This window comes from Artemia sp. Qi Xiang Cuo, chromosome 1, assembly GCF_049724085.1.
Source record: "Artemia sp. Qi Xiang Cuo chromosome 1, ASM4972408v1, whole genome shotgun sequence".
Taxonomy (NCBI): domain Eukaryota; kingdom Metazoa; phylum Arthropoda; class Branchiopoda; order Anostraca; family Artemiidae; genus Artemia; species Artemia sp. Qi Xiang Cuo.
In genome coordinates this window covers 78,892,884-78,904,824 of record NC_142794.1, presented here as the reverse complement: position 1 = coordinate 78,904,824, position 11,941 = coordinate 78,892,884, and the positions used below count along the sequence as shown (strand labels likewise).

Here is an 11,941-nt window from a genome sequence, read left to right as displayed (position 1 = left end):
TTGGATCAATATACTTCATTATAAATGGGGAGTATGGAAATCTCAACGCATATTCGGGATGCAGCCGTAGCTAGCAACCTAGTATGAGAGAATCAAGTCCAATATTTAAAGTAAAGAACGAACCTTAGCTCATAGCAACATTCTATTAATAGACTATCATTAGAAGAACAAACCATTGCACACATTGGATTTAGTTATCTGTCTGATTCTTTGAGAGTCGTTTCTTACTACTCCAAAGAACCGGTTTTTAATCAAGGTTTAAATAACCTAGTTTTTTAAACAGTTTGTGGTAATAAACTGTATACTAAGAGTGACTCGTCTCAATAGTAATCATATTAAGGCACGAACTCCAACCCCTAGTAACTGAAGTAATAAAAGGAACCCTTATAATTCCCATACCGGGAATCAAACTTGAGCCAACTGGGTGATAGTCGGCTATCCCAACCACTAGACTATTTAGGATATATTTACATTAAGTAGCAAACTGTAGCCCACAGTAACTGAAGTAATCCGGGTTGCAGCGGTAGCTAGCAATCCGGGTTGCAGCGGTAGCTAGCAACTTAGTAAGAGATAATAAAGAACGACCTCTTACCTATACTAAATTTTATACGCCACTTAATTATAGTATAGGCTAGTACAGTTATATTTAAGACCAATATATTAATATTTTCCATTAAAAGACGACCATTGGAATGAAAACCCATTACATACATTTGATTTAGTTAGCTATTTGATTGCTTAAGGCTAGTCTCTTACTTTAACCAAGAAGAAAAAGCCGTAGGCTTTTTCCCGTTTGTAATCAATTTGAAAGATTTATAATAAAGAATAGACTCTAGCCAATAGTAACTTAAATATTTTATATAAAGATATAATAAAGAACGACCTCTTGCCTATGCTATATTTTATACGCCACTTAACTATAGTATAGGTTAGTAATTCAACAGATAGCATGGCACTGGAACATCGTAGAGAGTTGTTCAATGGCTCATTTTAAAGGAAATTAGTGGGGTTAAAAACCTTTTGTAATTGAAACAAATTATTTTTATTACATTAAGACATTTTAATTATGTTCCTTAAGAAATCATCATAAGTAAAAAATTTCCCATACATTACATTAAAAGACGATCATTGGAATAGCATACCGCTGCATACATTAGACTTAGTTAGCTACTTGATTGCTTGAGGTTCGTCTCTTACTATTTCAAAGAAGAAAAAGCCGTAGGCTTTTTCCTGTTTGTAATGATATAGCATAAAACGGAACCCAAGTTGAAATCCGGGTTGCAGCGGTAGCTAGCAACTTAGTAAGAGACGATCACGTCCAATGTTAAGAAATATAAAAACCCATAGTTCCTAACAGAGGAGTCAGATCAAATTAAAAAGTACACCATTAGAACCGCCTTGTCCGAAACCCCTGTATAAGAAACTTTCTGTCCCTTGGCTTGAACAGCAAGGGAAATATATTGGCATGAAAATCAAGAAAATTGACTTTAACCACGTTATTCTCCCCAAACGGGATATTTTTTTCTTTTTTCTTTTTTCGTTTTCTTTTCCACAGATAGCTTGGCACTGGAACATCGTAGAGGGTTGTTCAATAGCTCATTTTAAAGGAAATTAATTGGGTTAAAAACCTTTTGTAACTAAAATAAATTATTTCTAAAAGAGAATAAATTTTTCCACCAAAAACTGCATTTTTGATGTCTTTTCACACTGCAGTCTTTCAAACATAATCGTATACCAGCGGTAAGATTTGAACCCACTCCTCCGAAGAGACTGGTGGCTAACACCAGTGTCTTGGACCACTCGGCCAGGCTGCCTCTCATAAATAAATATATATGTGAATTTGGGTTGCAGCAGTAGCTAGCAACCTAGTAAGAGACGATCAGTCCCATGCTAAGAAATATAACAAAACTCCTAAAAATAGAGTAAGATCAAAACAAAAGTACATCATTAGAATTACCTTGTCTGAAACCCTACTAGATAAATAATGAATGTCGTAGCTTTATATTAGAGCTATGAAGTGAATAGAAAAACACGAAATTATATTGTTGTTTCTGATGACGTCATGAAATAATATCATTGCGCCTTGACGTCAACAATAAAATCATTACGCTGTGACGTCATAATTACTATATAGGAAGCGTCAGAACTGTAAATTTTCACATTCATAATTACATAATGGTTTCAGTCAAGCAAGCTGCACGCAAATTGAAAAAACAGTACTACACAAACAACAGAGATAGTATCTTGAAAAGAGAAAAGCAAAGGTATTCAACCGACCAGGCGCATCGAGAAGTAAAAATTGAGAGAGCAAAACAAAGGTATTCAACCGACCAGGCGTATCGAGAAGTAATAATTGAGAGAGAAAAACAAAGGTATTCAACCGACCAGGTGCATCGAGAAGTAAAAATTGAGAGAGCAAAACAAAGGTATTCAACCGACCAGGCGTATCGAGAAGTAATAATTGAGAGAGCAAAACAAAACAGCAAGATGTGTTATCACAATGATGAAGATTATAGACATGCAAAAATTGAGACAGCCAAACAAAAGATCAAGGAGAGTTATCACAATGATGAAGATTACCGCATCAAATATAAGAAAAACCAAAAGCAAAGGTATTCAACCGTCCAGGTGTATCGAGAAGTAAAAATTGAGACAGCAAAACAAAAGATCAAGGAGCGTTACTGGGGTGACAAAATCTATAATGAAAAAATTAAATTCTCTGCGATTACATTAAAGAACGAACTTTAGTCCATAGTTTATATTAAAGGACGATCATTAGAAAAGCACACCATTGCATATATTGGATTGAGTTAGTTTTTCAGTTTCATAATAAAGAACGAACGCTTGCCTATATTAAGATGGATATACAACTTAACTATGCTTAATAATTAGACTTTTTTAGCTGCCCGATTCATCTCTTACTATTCCAAATAAAAAAAAGCCATAGGCTTTTTCCTGTTCCGGGTTGCAGCGGTAGCTAGCAACCTAGTAAGAGACGATCACCTCCAATGTCAAGAATTTACAGTAAAGAACGATCTCTCTCCCATAGTAACTGATGTGTTACATTAAAAGACGATCATTGGAATAAAACGTTATTGCATGCATTGGACTTAGTTAGCTACTTGATCGTTTGAGGTTCGTCTCTTACTATTTCAAAGAAGAAAAAGCCGTAGGCTTTTTCCTGTTTGTAATCCGGGTTGCAGCGGTAGCTAGCAACCTAGTAAGAGACGATCACGTCCAATGTTAAGAAATATAAAAACCCATAGTTCCAAAAAAGGGAGTCAGATCAAAACAAAAATTAAACCATTAGAACTGCCTTGTCCGAAACCTCTGTATAGTAAACTTTCTGTCCCTTGGCTTGAACAGCAAGGGAAATATATTTGCTTGAAAATCAAGAAAAGTGGCAGCTACTACTACATTCTGCCTAAACGAGATATTTTTTCTTTGTATCCAGAGATAGCTTGGCACTGGAACATCGAAGATAGTTGTTCAATGGCTCATTTTAAAGGAAATTAATTGGGTTAAAAATCTATAGTAACTAAAATAAATTATTTCTAAAGGAGAATACATTTTTCCACCAAAAACTGCATTTTTAATGTCTTTTCACTCTGCAGTCTTTCAAACATAATCCAGCGGTAAGATTTGAACCCACGCCTCCGAAGAGACTGGTGGCTAACACCAGTGCCTTGGACCACTCGGCCAGGCTGCCTCTCATAAATAAATATATATGTGAATTTGGGTTGCAGCAGTAGCTAGGAACCTAGTAAGAGATGATCAGTCCAATGCTAAGAAATATAAAAACCAAAAACTCCTAAAAATAGAGTCAGATCAAAACAAATCCGGGTTGCAGCGGTAGCTAGCAACCTAGTAAGAGACGATCACCTCCAATGTTAAGAAATATAAAAACCCGTAGCTCCTAAAAAAAGAGTCAGATCAAAACAAAAAGTACACCATTAGAACCGCCTTGTCCAAATCCTCCATAAAGGAAACTTACCGCCCTTTGGCTTGAATAACAAAGAAAATATATTGGCTTGAAAATCAAGAAAATAGACTTTTACCACGTTATTCTCCCCAAACGGGATATTTTTTTCTTTTTTCTTTTCCACAGATAGCTTGGCACTGGAACATCGTAGAGGGTTGTTCAATAGCTCATTTTAAAGGAAATTAATTGGGTTAAAAATCTATAGTAGCTAAAATAAATTATTTCTAAAAGAGAATAAATTTTTCCATTAAAAACTGTATTTTTGATGCAGTGACGTCATAATTACTATATAAGAAACGTCAAAACTGCAAATGGTCTCATTCATGAATACATAATGGTTAGGTCAAAGCAAGCTGCACGCAAGTTAAAAAATCAGTACTAAAAAATCAAGAAATACAATAAAGAACGACACCTTGCCCATGTTAACTAAAACATAAATAGGGATTATGTAATTTCCAATAGTATCATGGCTGTAGAGATGGCTGAAACCTAGTTACAATAAAAAACGATCATTGGAATAACAAAAATTGCATACCTTTGGAATTAGCTAGCTACTTGATTATTTGAGACTCGTCTCTTACTATTTAAAAGAAGAAAAAGCCGTAGGCTTTTTCCTGTGTGTAATCAGTTTATTATCATAGGCAGCGCGCTATCACTGCCTGAGTAAAAAACGATGTTTATAATAAAGAACGAATATTTTACCGATTATCTACTTATAACCATATATGACGTAATAAGTGACATGTCGTAATATCTAAAACCTATTGTGTATTAATAACCATATATGCCTTAATGAGCGACGTGACGTAAAAATTGAAAAAATTAATTTTTATTTTATTTTCGTTTTTAGTTCAGAATCGCTAAAGTTATAAACTGCAAAAATATTTATGGTGTCAGAACAATAGTTTTAATCTTTTAATTTAGACTAGAAAAATACCTGAAAATTTAAAAATTAGTTTAATTTTTTGTTAGGTTCTTTATACTTGATACGTGACATAAAAATTCAACTAATGGTTACATAATGGTTTCAATCAAGCAAGCTACACGCAAGTTAAAAAAAGAGTACTACCAAAAAAACAGAGATAGCATCTTGAAAAGAGAAAAGCAAAGGTATTCAACCGACCAGGCGTATCGAGATGTGAAAATTGATAGTGACAAACAGCGTTATTATAATGATGTAGTTTATAGACATCCGGGTTGCAGCGGTAGCTAGCAACCTAGTAAGAGACGATCACCTCCAATGTCAAGAAATATAAAACCCCCCAACTCCTAAAAAAAGAGTCAGATCAAAACAAAAAGTACACCATTAGAACCGCCTTGTCCGAATCCTCTATAAAGGAAACTTACCTCCCTTTGGCTTGAATAACAAAGAAAATATATTGGCTTGAAAATCAAGAAAATTGACTTTTACCACGTTATTCTCCACAAACGGGATATTTTTTTCTTTCCGCTTTTTCTTTCTGCTCAGCTAGCTGGGCACTGGAAAATCATAGAGAGCTGTATAATAGCTCATTTTAAAGGAAATTGCAACATCTAGTCACTTTTGTATTTAAAAATAAAATACTTTTTAAAGTAGAATCAATTTTGTCAAAAAAATTGCATTTTTGATGTATTTTCATACTGCAGTCTTTTCAAAGATATTTGAATTTTGAAGCAATAAAACAGTCCATGTAATGAACTCTATAGTAATAATAGCTACTTGTCTCAATAGTAACCGAAACTCCTGGAACCAAAATTTTCTTTTTTGGCTTAATCGCTAAAATTATTATGTAAACTGCAAAAATATTTATGATGCCTAATCAGTAATAGTAATTTTTTAATTTAAACAACAAAAATACATGAAAATTCTAAAATTAGTTTTGCTTTTTGTCTCCTGGAAGAAATTTTTTTTTCATCTCAGTTCAAATTTATTATTGTATCCTGTAACCCGTAAAGTACATATCTCCATATTATTGTCTCATAATTGCAATTATTTTAGTTTTCAGTCCAGAATCACTAAACTTATTATTTAAACTGCAAAAATATTTATGGTGTCTAACCAATAATACTAATTTTGTAATTCAAACAAGATAAATACCTGAAAATTTTAAAATTAGTTTTGTTTTATGCTAGGTTTTAGATACTCGACACGGGATTTTGTGTGCTTAATAATTTTAAATCTTGAAAAAATATGGTCTCACGCGAGTGGAAAAAAAGAAAGAATAACCAAAAACAATATCAAAATAGAACAATCCAAATTTCTACTAATAGAAAACTTTACTACACAAAAAATAAAGCTAACATCCTGAAATATAAGAAAAGTTTATTTATATAATAAAGATCGAACTCTTCCCTATACTAACTTGCATACGCAACTTCACTATAGTTAAGATTACAGTATTTATATTATGCATCATTATAAATTATAAAAGGTTCAAATGTTCGAAGATTATAGAGTTATCCCACACCGGGAATCGAACCCAAGCCTGTTAAGTGAAAGTTAACTATCCTAGCCGCTAGACCATATGGAGCCATAAACAAGTATGATTTAAGAGCCATATGCATATTATTAATTCACCATACCAATTATAATAAGGCCAAAACAAAATCGTCGACTTGCAAATTTTCCACTAAAAGACGGTCATTGGAATAAAAACCCAATACATATATTTGATTTAGTTAGCTACTTGATTGTTTGAGGCTATTTTCTTACTATTTCAAAGAAGAAAAAGCCGTCGGCTTTTTCCTGTTTGTAATCAATTAGAAAGAGTTCTACCTTTAAAATGAGTTACGTAGTTTCCGGGTTGCAGCGGTAGTTATAGTAAAGAACGAACTCTTGCCCTTAGTTACCTACTATGTCATGTCAAATTAGCTAATTAATGTCATCTAATTTTGTTTAAAAATAATTCCCACACCGGGTACAATAAAGAACGAACTCTTGCCTATACAAACTTGTATAGTGGGACATAAGGATTGATCATAATTGGTGTTAGTCAAGAGGATCTCATCCGGGTTGCAGCGGTAGCTATCAACCTATTAAGAGACGATCACGTCCAAAGTTAAGAAATATAAAAACCCCTAACTCCTAAGAAAAGAGTCAGATCAAAACAAAAATTACACCATTAGAACCACCTTGTCCAAAACCCCTATTAAGGAAACTTATCACTCTTTGGCTTGAATAACAAAGAAAATATATTGGCTTGAAACTCAAGAAAATTGACTTTAACCAAGTTTATTATAATAAAGAACGACCTGTTGCCTATACTAAATTTTATAAGCCACTTAACTATAGTATAGGCTAGTACAGCTATATTTAAGGTCAAGATATTAAAATTTTTCATTAAAAGACGATCATTGGAATAAAAACCAATTACATACATTTGATTTAGTTAGATACTTGATTGTTAGAGGCTTGTCTCTTACTGTTTCAAAGAACAAAATCCGGGTTGCAGCGGTAGCTAGCAACCTAGTAAGAGACGATCAGGTCCAATGTTAAGAAATATAAAAACCCCTAACTCCTAAAAACAGAGTCAGATCAAAACAAAAAGTACACCATGAGAACCGCCTTGTCCGAAACCCTTATAAAGGAAACTTACCGCCGTGCGGCTTGAATAACAAAGAAAATAGATTGGCTTGATAATCAAGAAAATTGACTTTAACCACGTTATTCTACACCAACGGGATATTTTTTTCTTTCTTTTCCACAAATAGCTTGGCACTGGAACATCGTAGAGAGTTGTTCAATGGCTCATTTTAAAGGAAATCTCTAGATCTAGCGCTATGTGTACTTGATTTTTTTTTAAATTAATTTTTTTTTACGAAAAACTTAATTTTTTATATACAATATTAATCAATGACGTCATAGTCTTTTATAATAAAGATCGAACTCTTCCCTATACTAACTTGCATACGCAACTTCACTATAGTTAAGATTACAGTATTTATAGTTAAGATTACAGTATTTATATTATACATCATTATAGATTATAAAAGGTTCAAATGTTCGAAGATTATAGAGTTAAAAATTTTCCCACACCGGGAATCGAACCCGAGCCTGTTAAATGAAAGTTAACTATCCTAGCCACTAGACCATATGGAACCATAAAGAAGTATGATTTAAGAGCCATATGCATATTATTATTTCACCATACCAATTATAATAAGGTTACAATAAAGAACGAACTCTTGCCTATGCTAGCTTGCATAGGCAACTTAATCCGGGTTACAGCGGTAGCTAGCAACCTAGTAAGAGACGATCACGTCCAATGTTAAGAAATATAAAAACCCATAGTTCCTAAAAAAAGAGTCAGATCAAAACAAAAAGTACACCATTAGAACCGCCTTGTCCGAAACCCCTGTATAGTAAAATTTCTGTCCCTTGGCTTGAACAGCAAGGGAAATATATTGGCTTGAAAATCAAGAAAAGTGGAAGCTACTACAACATTCTGCCTAAACGGGATTTTTTTTTTTTCTTTTTTTATTTTTCTTTTTTCTTTTCCACAGATAGCTTGGCACTGGAACATCGTAGAGGGTTGTTCAATAGCTCATTTTAAAGGAAATTAATTGGGTTAAAAATCCGGGTTGTAGCGGTAGCTAGCAACCTAGTAAGAGACGATCACCTCCAATGTTAAGAAATATAAAACCCCCCAACTCCTAAAAAAAGAGTCAGATCAAAACAAAAAGTACACCATTAGAACCGCCTTGTCCGAATCCTCTATAAAGGAAACTTACCGCCCTTTGGCTTAAATAACAAAGAAAATATATTAGCTTGAAAATCAAGAAAATAGACTTTTACCACGTTATTCTCCACAAACGGGATATTTTTTTCTTTCCACTTTTTTTTTCTGCTCAGCTAGCTGGGCACTTGAAAATCATAGAGAGTTGTATAATAGTTCATTTTAAAGGCAATTGCAACATCTAGTAACTTTTGTAATTAAAAATAAAATAATTTTTAAAGTAGAATCAATTTTGTAAAAAAAATTGCATTTTTGATGTATTTTCATACTGCAGTCTTTTCAAAGATATTTGAATTTTGAAGCAATAAAACAGTTCATGGTAATGAACTCTATAGTAATAATAGCTACTTGTCTCAATATAATAAAGATCAAACTCTTCCCTATACTAACTTGCATACGCAACTTCACTATAGTTAAGATTACAATAAAGAAAGAACTCTTGCCTATACTAAATTGTTTTACAGGAAGGACCAAAATCTATCTCATAGTAACCGATGCAAGGGAGAATCCGGGTTGCAGCGGTAGCTAGCAACCTAGTAAGAGACGTAATAAAGAACAAACTCTTGTCTATACTAAACTGTATTACAGGAAGGACCAAAGTTTATCTCATAGTAACCGATGCAAGGGAGAAAGAATCAAACAGTTCGTGGTAACGAAAAGTATAGTAAGAGCGACTCGTCTCAATAGTAGCCAAAACTCTAAAAAACGGTATTTTGGTACCAATAGATACATAAGAAATCAAATTTTTATGCTGATTCTAACCAATAATAATATTTTTTTAATTCAAACTAGAAAAATACCACAAAATTTTTAAATTAGTTATGTTTTTGTCTCCTGGAACCAAAGTTTTTTCAAACAGTAAAGACCAAAGTCTATCTCATAGTAAGTGATGCAACAAAGAAAAGAAAGAGGTTTGTGGTATATATGGCGTAATACGAGGTTACATTTTTCCAGGTTTCAGAGGTAGGTAGTAACCTAGTAATATAAAGAAGAAGTGAATAATGCAGGGGAAGAAGTCTGGGTGGTTTTGCATCTCTATCAACATAGCGTGCCCCTCTGCAAAATGATGAATCATCATCTAAATACTTTAGCTAAAAAATTTCCTACCACAAAGTTTCTTAAGAGTGTTGCTACAAACTGTATTCCTAACTATCCAGAACGTCATGTCCCAACTATATTTATTTACAACAATGGACAAATGAAAAGACAATTTATTGGACCACAGGAATTTAGAAGAAATAGCATCATCTGTGGTGAGTTGGAATGGCTGCTCTCAGAAGTTGGTGCAGTAAAAACAACCTTGGAGTCGAACCCTAGACCCAAAATACAAGATGCTCTGTTTTCACAGCTAGGAAGAAGTAATAGAAGTGACGAAGACAATAATGATTGGTGAAATACTTTAAAAGTCTCCCGAGAAAGAAAAATTGAGATTTTTTGTGCCTTTATTTCTTTTTGCTTTAGATGTTTTTAAAGTTTGAACTAACCTATTCATTTCTTTCAATAAAAAAAAAAAACAATAACAATTTTTTTTTAATCAAAATTAGAGAAATACCTGAAAATTTTAAGATTAGTTTGGTTTTTGGTTAGGTTTTAGCTACTTGAAACGTGATTGATTTTGTATATTTAAACATTGAAATAATTGCAAAAGTTATTAGAATCACAAAACTGCAAAATTATTTATGGTGGGTAACCAATAACACTGGAAGAGGAATTTTGTTAAGTTAATATTCCAAATAAATAAAAAAGGTAGCCTACCTGAAGTCCGACAAGCCACCCAAAAACAGTATTTACAACCAAAGCAACTGCCTTCTAACCATGCAGGATACAAATCAAGATACTGAGTGGAGTGATGCTCTAAGGAAATATGGTATCATATCTCAGAAAAAGGAGGCTGAAGTCACTGAAGACCAGATTGTCAACTTAATTGACCAAGCAGCATCCAAACATTCAAATGGCCAAAGCAATATGTCTCATTTAGGTTTAGACGAGCTTGACCTTCTTGAAGACGAAGAAGATGAAAGAATACTTTTGGAATATAGGAACAAGAGAATGGCTGAAATCAAAGCATTAATGGCAAAATCAAAGTTTGGTGATGTCAAAGAAATATCTGCACCAGAATATAAAGAAGAAGTGAATAATGCAGGGGAAGAAGTCTGGGTGGTTTTGCATCTCTATTAACATAGCGTGCCCCTCTGCAAAATGATGAATCATCATCTAAATACTTTAGCTAAAAAATTTCCTACCACAAAGTTTCTTAAGAGTGCTGCTACAAACTGTATTCCTAACTATCCAGAACGTCATGTCCCAACTATATTTATTTACAACAATGGACAAATGAAAAGACAATTTATTGGACCACAGGAATTTGGAAGAAATAGCATCATCTGTGGTGAGTTGGAATGGCTGCTCTCAGAAGTTGGTGCAGTAAAAACAACCTTGGAGTCGAACCCTAGACCCAAAATACAAGATGCTCTGTTTTCACAGCTAGGAAGAAGTAATAGAAGTGACGAAGACAATAATGATTGGTGAAATACTTTAAAAGTCTCCCGAGAAAGAAAAATTGAGATTTTTTGTGCCTTTATTTCTTTTTGCTTTAGATGTTTTTAAAGTTTGAACTAACCTAGTCATTTCTTTCAATAAAAAAAAAAACCAATAAAACTTTTTTTTTAATCAAAATTAGAGAAATAACTGAAAATTTTAAGATTAGTTTGGTTTTTGGTTAGGTTTTAGCTACTTGAAACGTGATTGATTTTGTATATTTAAACATTGAAATAATTGCAAAAGTTATTAGAATCACAAAACTGCAAAATTATTTATGGTGGGTAACCAATAACACTGGAAGAGGAATTTTGTTAAGTTAATATTCCAAATAAATAAAAAAGGTAGCCTACCTGAAGTCCGACAAGCCACCCAAAAACAGTATTTACAACCAAAGCAACTGCCTTCTAACCATGCAGGATACAAATCAAGATACTGAGTGGAGTTTACATTAAAAGACGATCACTGAAATAAGAAACCATTCCATACATTGGACTTAGTTAGCTACTTGATTGTTTGAGTTTCGTCTCTTACTATTTAAAAGAAGAAAAAGCCGTAGGCTTTTTCCTGTTTGTATTTATAGTTGAAAAACGAACTCAAGTCCAAAGAAACTGAACACTGTGGTTCATTCATATTATCTTCATTATTTTAGCTAGAATGTAAATAAACAAGTTTCTTTTTTTAATTTTAAATTGAAAAGATAGCG

The 11,941-nt window shown here is 33.1% G+C and overlaps 2 pseudogenes; both read left to right on the top strand.

Annotated features, from left to right (window-relative positions):
* The first annotated feature begins 9,760 nt into the window (after positions 1–9,760).
* LOC148956756 (phosducin-like protein 3 pseudogene) lies at positions 9,761–10,090 on the top strand (annotated as a pseudogene).
* A 322-nt stretch (positions 10,091–10,412) lies between these two features.
* LOC148956755 (phosducin-like protein 2 pseudogene) lies at positions 10,413–11,226 on the top strand (annotated as a pseudogene).
* The last annotated feature ends 715 nt before the right edge of the window (positions 11,227–11,941 follow it).